Source organism: Marmota monax, unplaced genomic scaffold, assembly GCF_021218885.2.
Source record: "Marmota monax isolate L192 unplaced genomic scaffold, Marmota_monax_Labrador192_F-V1.1 WCK01_AAM20220418_F8-fsc01744, whole genome shotgun sequence".
Taxonomy (NCBI): Eukaryota; Metazoa; Chordata; class Mammalia; order Rodentia; family Sciuridae; genus Marmota; species Marmota monax.
This window is the reverse complement of record NW_026692652.1, coordinates 12,413-29,855: the sequence shown is the minus strand read 5'-3', so window position 1 is coordinate 29,855 and position 17,443 is coordinate 12,413. Positions and strand designations below refer to the sequence as shown.

The window sequence follows — 17,443 nt, the reverse complement described above, 5'->3', positions numbered from 1 at the left end:
TTGTATTCATAGATTGAAATATCACAGTGTACCCCATAGATGTAGACAATTATCATGTGTCAATTGGAAAAGAGAAAGAGACCCTGAATAGCTAGCTAGCCCCTTCCACCACCAGGATGAAGAGAGAAGGCACTGACTACAAAGAACAGGCCTAAGACAGACAATGCAAATGACAGAAACTTGATCTTCAACTCCCCATCCTTCAGAACTATAAGAAATAACTGATTATTGTTTATAAGTCAAAGAATAATACAAAGTGAATGCCTGAATATAGCACGGTGGATTGTAATTTTATATATAGCTAAAATGTATCAATTAAAAAATGAATAAATTGAATGAAGACCACTAGGGTAGAGAAAGGAGATTAGGGGAGGGAGGAGGGAAGAAAAAAAAGGGCATAATATGGAAATTTCAATGGCAAAAACTGTGTTATACACATTTATGAATGTCAGGATGAATCCCTACCATTATGTATACAATGTACTAAAAAGAACTCAAAGTAAAATAACATAATAAAAATAATTATTCTAATACTAGGTTTTCCTTTACCATCTTCTAGAAGGAATGGTTTCAGACTGCCTAAAACTGGCACACTTACATCCTGTGTGTCTACTATTTCTGTGGAAAATATTTACTTTACCTTGTCCTGCTTCTCTAGCAGTGCAACAAGGGCCATTTGTTTTTCAGCCCTTGACTCTTGAGAGCTGATCAATAAATCTCATAAATGTGGCCAGGGAGAATTATTACAATGCACTAATGCACTAAAATTGGGTCATAAGAACCCTCAGAAATGCATCATTCTGAGAAATATGGGTGCAGTTTTCCACACATGGAAAACTGCACATAGAAGCCATAACCTGAGATCAAGCCAAGGTAACCACCTGAGAGAAACATTTCTCCTCCTCTCAGGGACTTCTGATTGCAGCCTACCTGACCTCTTCTCAATTCCTACAACTTTCTGTGGTAGAAATCCCATGTGACTGGCATCTCTTAATCTGAAGCTTTGGGTTTCTGCTCATTTTTTTGCTCATCACTCTCTGAGAGGCAGTCCACAGAGACTCTGACCCTGCTACACTTTGCCTGCTCTCTTAGGCCTTCTTTTGAAACAATGTGAATACAATATGCAGTGGGACCCTCCATAACACCCTAACTCCAAAATCATGCAATCCTGCAGAATCAGCATCTTGTGATTGATGCCAAGATCTAAAACCATGACAAGCAAAGCCTCCTGGGGATCACAGCTGTAGCAATCTCTGAGTGCCCAGGTAACTGATCATGGTGAAACAAATTCCAAGAATTCTCTATGCAGGGAGAATGCCCAACTGGTGTATTCTCAAAGAAAATTTTATTTTTACACCCTTGATCCTGAGATGAGTGTGGTTTTGACATTTGTGGGATGTTGTCAAGTCATCTTTCCTATTGTTTCTGGGGAAGGTGATTGTTGTAATCTCTTTGCCATACTTTCCTTAACCCCAATTTTAGTCACTTTTTACCAAACTTCTGGGTTTTTAATTCTTTTTCTCTGCCTTCAGCTTATTATCACAGAAAACTTGACTAAATACTGCTAGAAATATCCATGATATACCCTGAATGCTATGCTATCTTGAAATTTCTACCTCCAGATAAATTAGTCCATTCAGCCTCAGAAAGTTTTGGGATATTGGCAAAATGAAGACAACTTCTTTACCAGAATGTAACACAAATGGCCTCTAGTCCAATTTCTAATAGAGTCCACTGTCTTTAGTGTCCACTGTCTTTTGACATTTTGGTCTTCTGAGTTTCCTCCAGAATTACCCATTAAACTCTGCTTAAAACAATCTAAACTTTTCCTTCTTGTATCTGTAAACTTTCCAAACTCCTTCCCTCATACTTAGCAATGGAGGGGAAAATATTTCTTGGCATTGCCATTCCTTGCCTTGTCTTTATTAATATGACTTGGTCATAAAGGGAAAGCCAAGCCTTGACTGTCCTTGCCTTTTGTTGCCTTGCCTTGCCTTGCCATGGATTGACTATAAAATGAGGCTTGAGTTGTTTTGCCTTACTTTGCTTTGTCTCCACAATTCTTGGCTATAGAGGGAAAGGCCAGTTACTATGGCTTATCTTTACTTAGAATGCATTGCTTGGCTATTGAGAGGAAGCCAAACGATTCCTTTCCATGTTTTGACTATCAAGGGGAAACCGAATATTGCCTTGTTTTCCATTGCTTTGCATTATCTTGCCTTGCCTTTCCATAGGTTGAGCATAGTGGGAATGCATTGTGTATCTGGTTTCCCTTGATTTCCATAGTTTACCTATTGGGGAAAGGCAAGGAAGTCAAGGCAGCTTTGCTTGCTTGCATATTGATAAGCCAAGCCAATCTAAGCCAATCCAATCCAAACTTTGTCTTATTTGGCCTTACCACATCATGGCTTGGCTACTAGTGGACGCTAGACCTGGCTCATTCTTGTAGGTACTTGCCTTGAGTTTCCATGATTTGAATATACAGAGGAAGCAAAACATGCTCTTTCTGTGCCTTGGCTTGGCTTGCATTGCTATGCCTTGGCTCTCAAGACGAATCCAAGAATGGCCTTTACTACCTTTGCTTTGCTATGCCTCACCTAACCTCATCATGGTTTGGCTATCAAGGAGAAGGCCAGTTTTGTCGTATCTTGCCTTGTCTTGACTCCCATGGCTTGGCTTCTAGGAGAAACCAGGCTGAGCCATGTTTTTCCTTCTCTCTCTTGCTTGTCTGCCTTGCCTTGCCTTTCTTTGGCTTTCATAGTTTGGCTATTTAGGAGAAACCAAGAAAAGTCTAGCTGAGCCATGCCTTTTATTGCCTTGCCTTCACATGGACTGCCTATTGAGAAAAAGCCAGGTCAAACCATTTCAAGACATGCCTTCAAGTCTTCTTTGCCTTGCCTCACCAGATATAAACATACCATAAGGAATGAAAATGTGCCACTCCAAGACTTGCCTTGCTTATGTTATGGTGCCTGGATGTGATGTAGTTATTGAGCAGAAGGCAAGCAGTACCTTGCGATCCTTTGACTTATGTTGTCTTGCCTTGCTATGTCCTGACTATCAAGTGGAAGCCAGACTTTATCTTGCCTTGCTTTGCCTTGGGTTGTCTTACTTTACCATGACATGGCTACTGAGAGGAAGCCAAACCAGGCCAAGCTTTGCTTTGCCTTGTATTACATTGCCTTTCCATGCCTGGGCTATTAGTGATTAGCCAAGTCAAGGCAATCACAGCAAAGTCTTCTCTTGCCTCCCTTAATTTGTCTTGCCTTTTCATATTTTGGCTATTTATAATCCAATTTAGATCAAATCAAGTTGCTGTGCCTTGTCTCCTCTTGCCTTTCTATGGCCTGATGCGAAGAGAAGCCAAGCTAATTCTAGCCAAGTCAAGGCATGCCTTGCCTTACCTTGCCTAGCTGTACCTTTCCATGGCTTTACTTGGCTATACTTTATTTTACTATAAAGAAGACAAGTACAGTAAAGCTATGCCAAGTCAAGCCTTGACTTGCTTTGCCTTGCCTTGGCTATCAAAGCTAAGTTTGCTTTGCCTTTATTTGAAATGCCTTGCCTTGACTTCCTTTTCGTTTCCTTGTTTTGCCATTGCTTGGATATTGGAGGTAAGCCAACACTTTCTAGCTTTGACTTGACTAGTCTAGCCTTGCTGTGTCTTGCCACAGTTTGGCTATAGAGGGAAAGCCTTTCCTTACTTTTCCATGGTTTTGGTATCAATGAGAAGTCAAGCATTGCCTTTATTTAACTTATTTTATGTCACCATGGCATGGGTAATGAGAAGGATTCAAGCCTTGCTAGTCCTGACTTACCTTGATTTTTATTGTCTTGCTTTTCATTGCCTTGTCATCATATGTCTCTGGAGAAGCTAAGCTATGTCCAGTTTAGCCCAGCCCAGCCCAGCCCAGCCAAATATTCTTTTGCCTTGTCTTGCTTTGCCTTGTTTTTCATTGCCTGGTCATGATGTGACTCAAGTAAAAGCCAAGCCAAGCCTAGTTACACCCAATCAAACCAAGCCCAGTCATCCATTTCCTTGTCTTCCCTTGCCCTCCTTCACCTTGCCATGTTTTTGATATTCCAGAAAAGCCCGGACTAGCCAATCCAAGACTTGTCTAATTTGCCTGACTTACACAGATGCCTATCCTGTCCCAGCTAATGCCTTTGTTGCTCAGGGACTCCAGCTTGTGCAAATTTTACAGAATTCAGACCTTCCCTAGATGGCACTCCACTGGAAAGAAGGACTGAAAGGGTCAAAATTTGACAGGCCTCACACAAAATCTCCTGAGGGGTTTCAGGGATTACTCCACCTGAACTGGGGGCAAGGCACCTGACAAGTACATCCTTGAGATACCTGTAACACACCACTCTCCTCTGGCCTAGAGCTTGTTCTTAATGAATAGTGAGGTGGATTTGTGTTCCTACTTCCTGAACCTACCTAGGGCTCAGTCATCTTTTCCCTTTAAGAGCAGAGTCTTGGTTTCTAGGCTCCCTCATCTTTGCTCAAGAGGCCCAGGTATTGAAATTTCTAAAAGCTTTTCATAAGAGACAGGAAACTATCCATAGAGGGAGGATACAGAGATAATTTCTTACAAGCTGCTCAAATGGGAATAAAGAAAATCTCTTTCATGGGAGCACAACCTTCAAATTTTTCCTAAGGGCACCTTAAATTCTGACCTCATTACCCCTGGATATGTGCAGTTTTAGAGTGGCTTATAGGAACAAGAGTGAAATGAAAGTATTAAGTAGCTTCCAGATTCAAACAGAATTCACAAATTAGTCCTACTTGAATTGAATTCTGCTGCAGCACAGGCTTCAGTTTCTTCCCAGGGGCTTCGTAGTCAATCAGTCCCAACCAGGCCCAATATCTGGATGTGGAAAAGCTAGAATGAGCAGGAGGGAAATGGTACATAGAAAGCTTCTCCATACTGAATCAAACCAAATTCTTAATTTTGACATTTGGAGTCATCCCAATGTTCCCATACATCTCTGGGACCCTTTAGGTCCAGGACTCAGATTTGATGCCTATGTGCAATTTGTAAACTGCTTTTTATAGAAGCCAGGGAACTTTATTTGGAGGGAGTCTTCAGATGAAATTTCTTCAAAAAGCTCAAGGGGGCATTAAGGAATTGTCTTTCAACACCCTACATCATGCACATTCATCCTAAGTGCACTTTTTTTAGTCAGCTTTTGGTTTCTGCTGTGATTAAAAGACCTGACAAGAACAGTTTTAGATGGAAAAGTTTACCTGGTGGCTCACAGTTTCAGAAGTCACAGTTCAAAGAGAGCTGGCTCCATTCCTGGGGGTTCAAGGTGAAGCAGAATACCATGTTAGAGGTATGTGGTGAAGGAGAACACATCAGGACATGGCCACCAGGAAGCAAAGAGAGAACTCTTGTCAATGTGGACAAAATATATAACCTAAATGCATGCCCCCAGGGACCCACCTATTTTAACCACACACCACCTGCCTACTGTTACCTTTCAGTAAATGCCCATCAAGAGATTAATGTATGGAACAGGTTAAGGTTGTAATAATCCAATCATTTCACCTCTAAACTCTCAGGCATTTTCTCATAGTGATCTTTTGGAGGATACCAAAATGTAAACCATAACAATACTGCAAAAATCCTGAACTCAATACAGCTAAATATCTGCATTTTGAAAACAGGTTATAAAAACAGGAGTGAAATAAATGTGTCATGTATCTTCCAGAAGCTAATTCAAATGAAACCATGAAAGAGTCTTGCAGAATTGACTCTTGCTACCACACAGGCTTCACTAATTACACTGCTCAACAGGGCCTTGTATCTGCCTTTAGAAAAGAGCTAGAAAAATCAGGAGGGAAGTGGGAATTAGAGAAAATCTCACAGTGAAGAATCAAACTGAATTCTTAATTCTGTCATTTGAAGTCAACCCTTGTTTTAAGTTTAATGTTTCCAATAATATCTGTGGCCCATTAGGCACAGGACTCAGATTTGAAGCTATGAGCAATTTGTGATCCGTTTTTATAGAAGACACAAAAGTGTACTTAGAGGGAGTTTGGAGATATAATTACTGTCATGACACTCAAGTAGGATTAAGAAATTGTCTTTCATGGCAAATAAACAAACAAAATTAAACAAAAAGACCTTTACATTTATCTTAAGAATACCATAAGACCTGAGAAAAATACAGCCAAATATGTGCATTGTGAAAACAGCTTATAGGAATAAGAGTGAAATGAAAGTGGCAGGAAGATTTTAGAAGCAGGTTCAAACTTAATTCACAAATGGGTCCTACTGAATAGACTGCTGCTGCAAGACAGGCTTTACTTTCTTCCCAGGGGATTCCTAGTTAAAGTGCTCAACAGATCTAATATCCAGATTTGGAAAAACTAGAATGAGCTAGTGGGAAATGGTACATGTAGAAAGCCTCACAATGCAGCATCACACTGAATTTTCAGTTCTGGCATTCAGAGTCACTCAGAACTGTATTCTACACACCTGAATATGTGCATTTTGAAAATGCCTCATACAGGTAGGAATGAATCACAATTAAAAGGCAGTTTCCCCATGCCAAAACAACTGAATTCCCAAAGGGGACTTACTGAATTCATTACTTTTCCTACAGCAGATTTATCTTTCTCACCAGGGGTTTAATAAGTACATTGCTCTACAGCACTGAGTATCCACATTAAAAACTAGTAGAATGAGCAAGAGTAAAATGTTACTGTAGAAAGCAGCACAATGTGTGATCAAACCGAATTCTCAATTCTGGCATTAGGAGTCAATCCTTGATGAACTACAATATGCCATACCTCTCTATAGCCCCAGGTCTCAGATTTGGAGTCTAGGTGCAATCTGTACATTTCTCTTCATAGAAGATGGGAACTGGTAATGGTAGAGAATAATCCAATTTAATTTCTTACATAATGCACAAGGGGGTATTAACAGAAAAGTAGTTTAAGTCAGTACTGAGTTCACCTGCATTTCCAAAGCATCTTCAGGCTTTTCTCAATGTATCTGAACACCTGCATTTTGAAAATACCTAAGAGGGATAGGAGTAAACTGCAAGTGACAGGCTGTTACTGTGAAATATTATTCCTTAACGCCCCTTTGTGCATTAGATTAAAAAATTGTATCTACTAACTTCCTACAACTAATGTTTTCCATCTCCCACATAAAGCAACTTACAAATTACACGTATACTTCAAATATGAGAAGAGGTTCTAAAAGACCACAGTGAGCTATGGCAATACTGTAGTTCATTAAGAAAGGACTCCCAAAGCCAGAGTTGAACATTAAGTTTTATCATGCATTTTGAAGCTCCGTCCATGTACTGTTTCACTCCTGCTCATTCTAGCAGTTTTCCTAATGCAGATATTGTTTGCTGTGGAGAATAGCACCTATTATACCCATGGGAAGAAAATGAAACTGCTTTTGCAGCAGTAATTAAAGGTAAAAAACATTTGAGAATTAAGTTTGCATCATTCTTTGCAAACTATCTGCCACTTGCAATTCTCTCTTACTGCTATAAGGAGTTTTCAAAATGTACATACTTGTCTGTATGTGTGCAGATACCTTGAGTCAAATGTAAAGTTTTGCTACTGTGAAACAGTACACTTTAATGCTCTCTTGAGCATTAAGAAAGAAATTGCATCTCCTAACTCCCTACCACTACTATTTGCCCATGTAATACCAAAGGCAGTTAACAAATTGCACATAGATTTCAAATCTGAGACCTGGACTAATGGCCTCAGTAAGGGATGGCCACATTTTGATCCAATGTCAGAGTTGAGAATCAAGTTTGATCATGATTGTGAAGCTTTCTACATGTATTCTTGCTCTTTCTAGCAGTTCTCCTAATGCACATATTGGATACTATGGAGCAATATAACAATTAAGTCACTGGGAGGAAATTGAAATTGCTGTTGCATCAGGAGTAAGTTCAATAAGAACCCTTGGTATTCACCATCAACCATCAGTTGCATCAGTTTGCATCAACCTTTGGAAATTACCTGCCATTTGCAATTCATTTCTAATTCTCTAAGTTTTCAAATTGCACACTTGCAATACAATATCTGTATTGTATTGTATCTGTATCTGTATTGTATTTAGACCCAAAGATATCCTGAGGACAAAAGTGAAGAGAGGGTGCTGCTTTTAAATACAATTCCTTAATGTCCTTCCTCCTGAGAATTAGGTAAGAAATTATATCTATTAACTCTCTACCACTACCAGTTTCTATCTTCTAAGAAAAGCAGTTTTCAAATTTCACCAAGACTTGAAATCTGAGACAAGAGCCTAAAAGGCCTCAGGGAGGTATTACAATAATATAGTTCATCAAAGAATAACTTCCAATGTCACAAAAGAGAATTCACTTTGATGATTCTTTTTTTCCCTTCATTTTCCCCTACTCCCCACAAAAGTATGTTGGCTGCGCTATTGCATTATACAATTGCCTTCATAAGATTGTACATGGTGGTGAATCAGGTGCTACCTAGGTTTCTTTACAGCACAAGTTCCAAGAGTGAAATGTAGTATATTTCAGTTTGTGGCAAACATAGTCACAGCATTAGTCAGCTTTAAGTTCACATTTTAGATTTTTTTTTCTTTCTGAGATATGAATATCTCTATGAAAGAAAAATGAACCTTCTTTGAGGTACTGCACTCCTAACACAAGGATAAAAAGAAATGTGCCACCACTTTAAACCTCCTACAGCCCTGCCTTATGGAATAGGTACCCCAAAAGATACAGTGCCCATGCAGTCTGAAACCCAGGCACTTGGCTGTGTCCCAGAAACCAAGTGATGGGTAAGCTTTTCCTCCTTTGTAGAAACTTATTTTAGCAAAAGTTTTAATACCAAGCATTAACTTAGTAGAAGGGCAAAAATCCAAACTTCCACCTAGAAGAAGTATTTTTTCTTTTCAATTTGGTATTAAGTATTTAAAAACAAAGTTTGAGTAGAATAGGATGGTTTTATAAATCAGCAATAGTTGTAATTTCTCTATAACCAGCAGAAATTAGCAATACAGTCTCTTCCTTCATGTTTCCTTTGTTGTTGTTGTTGTTAATGTTTTTGAACCCTGACACAAAGAAAAGACTACTAACTTTTGTTTTAAATCAAATTAAAGCAAGCTTGTATTTGTGTACACAAAGTCTGGCCAGCAACCATCTCACCTAAAATTCCGGGCTAGAGATCAGTACCCCAGCTTTCCAGGAACACAGTTTTATAGCTCAAAAAGTTGCAAAGGGGAGTGTCTTGAGAACTTAAAGATAACAGGATTTTGACAAGCATAATACAAAGGCAGATAACAGGTTAATGATGTACGTGGCATGATATTTGAAGGCAGGGAGTAAATTCAGATCCCAACATTAGAATTTATGAGGCACTGCTGAGGTTTCAGAGAGGGTTGTTATCTGGTCAGGGGGAGCTAGGATTTATGAGGTTCCACTAAGGTTTAAGAGAGGGTTGTTATCTGGTCAGAGAAATTCAGGCATGGGTGAGTTCAAGGCATGGGCAGGAATTCCAAACAAGATTAGAAATCATAATAATTTATAGTCAAACAGAAATTAACTTTTCATAATATATGATATATTTGGGAAAATAACTCTAAAAGAAGAATAGGATGTCTTCTAATACATATAAATTATGTTAAAAATCGGATATGCTTACTCTCTTGATTTGATCATTATTCAGTGTGTACATGTATTGAACTATATATACTTTTCCCCATAAATATGTTATGTATCAGCTTTTAAAAGAATAAAATAAGTAATAAAAATTAGAAAAATATCAAGTATCAGTGAGGGTCTGTAGCCAACTTAACTCTCCTACACTTTTCCTGTGAATGTAAAGTGATTTAATTTATGGTTTGGCAATATTTACTAAAGCCTCACTTCTGTTTACCCTATGGTTCAGAAGTTCTATTCCTAGAGATACTCAACAGTAATTTACCTACAGTACCTATTTTCATAAAACACATTTACTAGATATTTATAGCATTATTTTTAAGAGTCCCAAGCTGCCAATTATCTCAATGCTTATCCTGGCAGAATGGTTAAGTAAATTGAGATAAATTCTCACAATGAAATGTTCTACAGTGTTCATTATTGAGAATGAACAATCTACAATTAATCACAAAAATGCAGATTAATCCCAAAGTCATTGTGTTGAACAAAATAAGCCAGCTATGAAATAAGTTAATATTGTATGACTACACATGTAGATTTTAAACACTTGCTAAATTAATATATAGGGTTGAAATCAGGTCAGTATTATCCCCCAGGGAAGCAAAGCAGTGGACAGAGGGAGGATAAGGGACCTTCTGGGTTAATGGTAATTTGATGCTCTGAATGCTTTAAGGGTACAAATGGTTTGTGCAAATCTACTTATGATAGGAATGCTTTTTTTTGTATATGTGTTATTCACTTAAATCAATTTTAAAATATCCACCTTTATACATTGAAGAGTATCCATCAGTATACATTAGAGATTGCAAAGCCCCCCTCTGACTTGGGTATAAATGCTTTCATCATATTTTTAAAACATTAAGTGACTAATGAGTAGCATTGAAATGTGAAGAATGCTGTATACTTTTCCACGCTGTGGTTTTGTGTCGGGGTTAATATTTTTAAGTGTGCTAATCTTAACAACTGCAACAGTGTTCTAAAATCCTGTGGCTAAAATAATGGATGTTGTTTAAGCAATGAACATAATTGAGCTATAAAAAATGAATTTTCCTTCTAATTTTTTCTCAGTTCTGGCCAAGAAAGAAATGAAAAACAGGGAAATGACAAAGCTTCCTGTCTATAGGGTTCTAAATATGCCACCAAAGAGTAATCAGTGTTTGTCTTTTTGTGCCTGATATATTTCTCTTACCATAAATGGTGTTGCAAACGGCAGATTTTATGTTTCAAAGGCAAATATCACATGATCTCAATCAGATGTGAACTCCAAAAAGAACTGATCTCATAGAAGTTGAGAGTAGAATGGTGAGGGCCAGGTCTGGGGAGAATAGTGGGAAGTGGAGAGGAAAAGAGATTAGTCAAGGGGTACAATGTTACCATTTGGTAAGACAAATATTTCTAATGTTCTATGGCTCAGTAGGGTGTATCTAGTTAACAATAATGCATTATGCATCTCAAAATAAAAAAGAGGATTTTTGAATCTACTTGCCAAAAAGAAATGATAAATGTATAAGGTGAGGGGTATGCTATTTACCCTGAGTTGATCTCAACTGAAGGTACTCAACGGCAGGTACACATGAATCAAAATGTCACATCACATTGTATTTTATAAATATGCAAGATTATTATGTGTCAATCAAAAAATCATTTTTTTAAGAACAGAAACTGTGGGAGAAAGTAAGAAATACATAGAGGAAGAAAAGCAAGAGCTAATACACATGCTGAAGTCCCATGTACCAAGTACTCTTCAAATAAGTTTACACTTTCTTTCTTTTACTCTGCCTGCCGTTTCAAATCACCTCCTCTCCCTACTTTCTTCTTACATGTTCCCTCCAGATAGGACTGAGATATTTTGGTCTTCACCACAATAAATAGAAATTTCCATGCAATCTTTTTCACCATTCAAAGGTTTTTAATAATTCCCTTAAATATATTTAAGCATTAAGTTGAAGGATGAGTGGTAGTAATTGTATTAGTAATTGTATTTGTTCAATGAATCCCTGTGGGAAAATTTTCTGTATGAGAATAGCTCATTGAACAAATACAATTATTAATACAATTACTACCATGGCTGCTGGGATATATGAGCTCCCTTGACACGCAGGTGGGAGGTGTCCCTTGCCTGGAGATTAGTGTCCCCTCTACCATGTCTCAAGCTGTATATAAGCTCCAAAAGAGACTCACGTGGGAGGGGTCTTCCCATTGGAGGAGCGAGTCCACTCTACCCTGGCAGCAGCAGTATTGGAGCTCCCCCTGACACCCAGGTGGGAGGGGTCTCCTGCCTAGGAGGGGAAAGTACCCTCTACCATGGCTGCTGTGGTATAAGAGCTCCCCCTTATGCCCAGGTGAAACGGGTATCCTGCCTGGAGGGGCAAGTACCCAATACCCTGGCTGCAGGGGTATACAGCTCCACTCCCCACACCTCTGGAGGGCAAGTCAGCTATACTCTAACTGCAGAGATATAGGAGCTCCCCCCTCCACACATCCTGAGGTGGGAGGGTCTCCCGCCTATAGAGGTGAATACCCTCAACCCTGGCTGCAGGATTATAAGAGCCCCCTCCAAACCGCAGGAGGGAGGGGTCTCCCGCCTGGATGGGGGAGTTGCTGCTACCCCAGCTGCAGCTGTATATGAATCCCCCCTCACCAGATATCCCTGTGGGAAGGGTCTTCACCCGCAGGGGTGAGTCCCCTCTACCCTGGCTAAGGCAGTATAGGAGTTACCCGAATTCCCAGGTGGGAGGTGTCTCTCACCTGGAGGTTCCAGTTGTGTCTACCCTGGCTGCTGGGGTATACGTGCTCCACCTGAAACCCAGGTGGGAGGGGACTTCCGCCTGCAGGGGGGCGATTCCAATCTACCCTGGCTGGGGGGGGGGGGTGTACCAGCTCTCCCAGGCACCCACGTGGGAGGGGTCTCCTGCTTGGAGGGGCGAGTCCCCTCTATTCTGGCTTGTGTGTTATATGATCTCCCCCACCCACCCAGATGGGAGGGTTCTCCTGCGGGAAGTGCGATTTCCCTTGTTGCTGTCTGCAGTAATATATGAGCTCCCCCTGACACCCAGGTAGAATGGGTCACACACCTAGAGCAGTGAATCCCCTTTACCCTAGCTGTGGAGATATACAAGCTTGCCAAGACACCCAGGTGGGAGGGGTCTCCCACCTGGAGGGGCAAGTCCCCTCTATCCTGGCTCTTGCGGTATACAAGCTCACCCCAGCACCCAGGTGGGAGGGTCCTCCCACCTGGAGGGACGAGTCCCCTCTACTTTGGCTGGTGCCATATAAGAACTCCTAGGACACCCATGTGGGCAGTGTCTCCCAACTGGAAGGGAAGGCCCCTCTACCCTGGCTGCAGAGGCATAGGAGCTCCTCCAGACACTCAGGTGGGAGGGGTCTCTCACCTGGAGGGGCAAGTCCATGCTACTCTGTCTGCAGAGGTATATGAGCTCTCTTTGATACCCAGGTGGGAAGATTCTTCGACTGGAGAGGCGAGTACCCTCTAACCTGGCTTTGGCAGTCTACAAGATCCCCCACACATGGAGGTGGGTGGGGTCTCCTGCCTGGTGAGGAGAGTCCCCTCTACCCTGGCTGTGGCAGTATACAATCTCCCGACACCCTGGTGGAAGGTGTCTCTCGCCTGGTGCAGCAAGTACCCTCTACATTGGCTGCAGTGGTATATGAGCTGCCCTCACACTCAGATGGGAGGGGTCTCCCGTCTGGAGGGGCAAGTCGCCTCTACCCTGGCTAAGGTGGTATACAAGCTCCTTGAGACACCCAGGTGGAAGGGGTCTCCCACATGGAGGGGCAAGACCTCTCTACCCTGGCTGCTGCAGTACAATAGGTCTCCTGACACCCAGTTGGGAGGAGTCTACCACCTGGAAGGTAGAGTACCCTGGACCCTGCCTGTGGTGGTATAGGAGCTCCCACTGACACAGAGGTTTTAGGTGTCTTCGGACTGGAGTCGTGAGTCCCATCCACTCTGGCTTTGGAGATTTAAGAGCTGCCCGCCACACACACACACCCAGGAGGGAGGGGTCTCTTGCCTTGAGGGGTGAGTCCCATCTAAATTGTTGCAGAGGGATAAGAGCTCCCCCTGACAACCAGATGAAAGAGGTCTCCTGCCTGGAGAGGAGAGTCTCTGCTACCCTGGCTGTAGCTGTATACCTGCCCAGCTCCAACACCCAGGTTGGAGTGGTCTCCCACTTAGAGGGGCAAATCCCCTCTACCCTGGCTAAGGAGGAATTCAAGCTTGCCCTGGCATCAAGATGGGAGGGGTCTCTCTCCTGGAGGGGTGAGTCGGCTCTCCCCTGGCTGCTGCTGTATAGGAATTCCCAAAGACACCCAAGGTGGGAGCGGTCTCCTCCTTAGAAGGGCGAGTCCTTTCTCCCCTGGCTACAGTGGTGTAGGAGCTCCCCTGACACCCAGGTGGGAGTGGTTCTGCAGCAAGGAGGGGCGATTCCCCTCTACCCTTTCTATGGTGGTATAGTCGCTGCCCCCTACCATACCCACGTGGGAGGGGTCTCCAATATGGAGGGGCAAGTCCCCTCTACCCTGGCTGCTAAAGAATATGAGCTCCCCCTGACACCTTGGCGGGAAGGGTCTCCTGCCTGGAGAGGCAACAACCCTCTACCCTTGCTAAGGATTTATACAAGCCCCGGGTGACACCCAGTTGGGAAGGGTCTCCTTCCTGGAGGGGCGAGTCTCCTCTACCCTGGCTGTGGCAGTATAATAGCTCCCCCCCCACACCCAGGCGGGCATGGTCTAGTTAGTTTCCCCTAACCTTGTTGTGGCATTATAGGAGCTCCCCTGGACACCCAGGTGAAAGGGGTCTCTACCCTGGAGGGGCGCGTCCCCTCTATCCTGGCTATGGCAGTATAAGATCGCCCCCCGACACCCAGGTGGGAGGCATATCCTGCCTGGAGGGGCAAATCCCCTTTACCCTGGCTGTGGCAGTATAAGAGCTCCCCCTGACACCCAGGTAGGAAGAGTCTCCTGCATAGAGCAGCAAATCACCTCTACCCTAGCTGTGGAAGTATACAAGCTTCCTCAGACAACCAGGTGGGAGGGGTGTCCCGCCTGGAGTGGTGAGTCCCCTCTATACTGGCTTTGGTAGCATACAAGCTCACCCCAGCAGCCAGGTGGGAGAGTTCTCCCCCCTGGAGGGGAGAGTGCCCTCTACTTTAGCTGGTGCCATATAAGACCTCCCAAGACACCCACGTGGGAGGCGACTTCCCACTGCAGGGGTAAGTCCCCTCTACACTGGTGGCAATGGTATATGAGCTCCCTTCAACACCGAGATGGTAGGGATCTTTGCCAGGAGAGGCGAGTCCCCTCTAACCATGCTGTGGCAGTATACAAGATCCCCCAGACACCTAGGTGGGAGGAGATTCCGGCCTGGTGGGGGGAGTACGCTCTACCCTCGTTGGAGCAGTGTACTAGCTCCTCTGACACCCAGTTGGGTGGCATCTCCTGCCTGGAGGGGTGAGTCCCTTCTACTCTTCCTGTGGAGATATAGGAGTTTCCCCAGACATCCAGGAGGAAGAGGTCTCCCGCCTGGAGGGGCGAGTCCCCTCCACACTGCATGTGGAGGTATATGAATTCCCTCAGACATCCAGGTGAAAGGGATCTCCGGCCTGGAGGGGCAAGTCCCTGTTACCCTGGCTGCACCTGTATAGGAGCCCCTTCTACAAACCGAGGTGGGAGGGGTCTCTTGCCTGGAGGGACGAGTCCCCTCTAGGTTGGCTGAGGCAGAATGCAAGCTAGCCTGGACACCAAGGTGGGAGGAGTCTTTCGCCTGGAGGAGCCAGTCTGCTCTACCCAGGCTGCAGAGGTATAAGAGTTCCCAAAAACAACCATGTCCCTTTTCATTCACCCAGGCCCAGGTGCTAGCGCTTGGCTCTCCATTACTGGGTCCAGCTCCTTGCTTGACCTTGCTGCCCTTCTTGGGGACCATGTCCCTGTCCCTTGGTTTCAGGCCCCATTTACCCTCTGTTCCCCTTATGCTGAGGTATTCTGGCACTGCCCAGACCCTCTGCTCCCCCGGCTCCTTTGTAGTCGGGGCTCCTCAAATGGGTCCTGGCTGCCCACCAACCCCACCCCCAACTCTGCATCACAGGTATCATCTAAAAGTGCCTGCTTTTGCCCCTCCTTTGGTCCAGGTCCCTCTCTGAGGATCTACTCACCTGGGACAGAGGAATGGAATTGGCTGGCCTCTGCACCCTGTGGGAAACACAGCCCTGCCACTGGCCTGTGTCCCCTTCACTGCTTGAACCTTGATGCCTGGCAGTAAACATGTGACTTGCTCCAACCCAGCCCTTTGAATCCCCTTCTCTCTAGTGCCCTCTTGCCTTGCGTGATGCCCCAACCCCAACCCAGCCTTCCCTAACCTTGGTCTGTTGCGCTTCAGTCCCAGGGCCTGGCTGCTTCCCTGAACTCCTGACCCCTTTCCTCATGTCCTTTAGCATAACATGGAGTCTCTTTGTGTTGGGTCTGACCTGGAGGCTTCTTGCTTGTGCCCTGCAGCGGGCTCCCCTAGGTGCCTTGTGCTTTTGTCTGTCTTCTGGTCCTCATGCAACCCCTTCTTCGCCTTTCCCTCACGAATTCCTCTGGCGCTGTGGGTCTCCTTCTCTTTGGGTCTCTCATCCAAGAACGGTCGAGTGGGTCCCTTTCCTGGGCTGCTAGCTTGGGTCCTGGGTCTCTCCCTTCTGAGCACCTACCAGGACCCTCTGCCATGCCCTGCCGTCACCCTCCTCCTATCCCCCTTCCCTTGCCAGGCCTCCTTTGTCAGGACCCTGGCCCTGGATTCTAATCTAGGCCAGGGCACCTTATGGGAAACAGAGCCCTGCCTCTCACATGGGCCCCTTACTCTTTCTGGGTGCTTGGTTCTGTACCCAGAACCCTAACACCTGACAGTGTCCCTGGGCCTGTACCTGTCTCTCCCTGTTGGATCACCTGCCTTCCCACCCAAGTCTTGTCCACTGTTCTGTGAGTCTACAAATATTTCAAAGTATAAAATTCAACTTATGTTCACATTTTTGTTGCAGAGAAGTAAGATGGGGTGATAATAAAATTTAGGATAATTTTCTTTATGGACAATGGAACAGAAATTACTTCAAGGATGAAAAATTTGTGTTGCTGAGGACTGAACCCAGGGCTTTGCACAAGTACTTGATTGCTGAGCTACTCCCCCAGTCCTAAGTATGCATTCAAGAAAGTTTGTTCATGAATGATAGTACATTATCAAGTGGCTATGATATTGAGACTGCCTCCAATATATTTAAAAATTTAGTTTTTAAATACTCATATTTAAAATAAGCTGAAAATTACATCCTTTCCAACTATCATAATTTATGACAAAAAACTTTAGATGTCAATTTAAAATATGCAGTTCTACTAAACGTGCTTTAAAAGATTTAGTTACACAGACATAGGCAAACCACAGAATAGAGGAACTGAAGGAATATGGTAAAATGAGGCAGAGTAGGTCATCAAATCACAAACGGGTAGGTAGGCCTCATTTAAAAAATTGGACTTAATTCTGTAGGTCTCAAGTAGGATAATTTCTTTGCAGACTAGGAAGTTAACTCTATTATGAAAATTTAGATATATTTTTGTCTCTGCAATCCAAAAGTAGCTGAATCTCTCCTAATAGAGGACCAACAATCTAAGCTCTGGGAAACTCCTTCACTTGAACACACACTTTAACTTCAATAAACTCAATTTGATAGAATTTGTCAGCATTCTTCATAAAATCTACGTACCTGGTAAATAAACT

The 17,443-nt window shown here is 43.4% G+C and overlaps 1 protein-coding gene across 1 annotated transcript in view; it reads right to left on the bottom strand.

The window, feature by feature from the left end:
* LOC124093840 (putative ankyrin repeat domain-containing protein 19) overlaps positions 1-17,443 on the bottom strand; it is a gene marked incomplete at its 3' end in the record, with an annotated part of 41,517 nt that overhangs the window by 11,701 nt on the left and 12,373 nt on the right.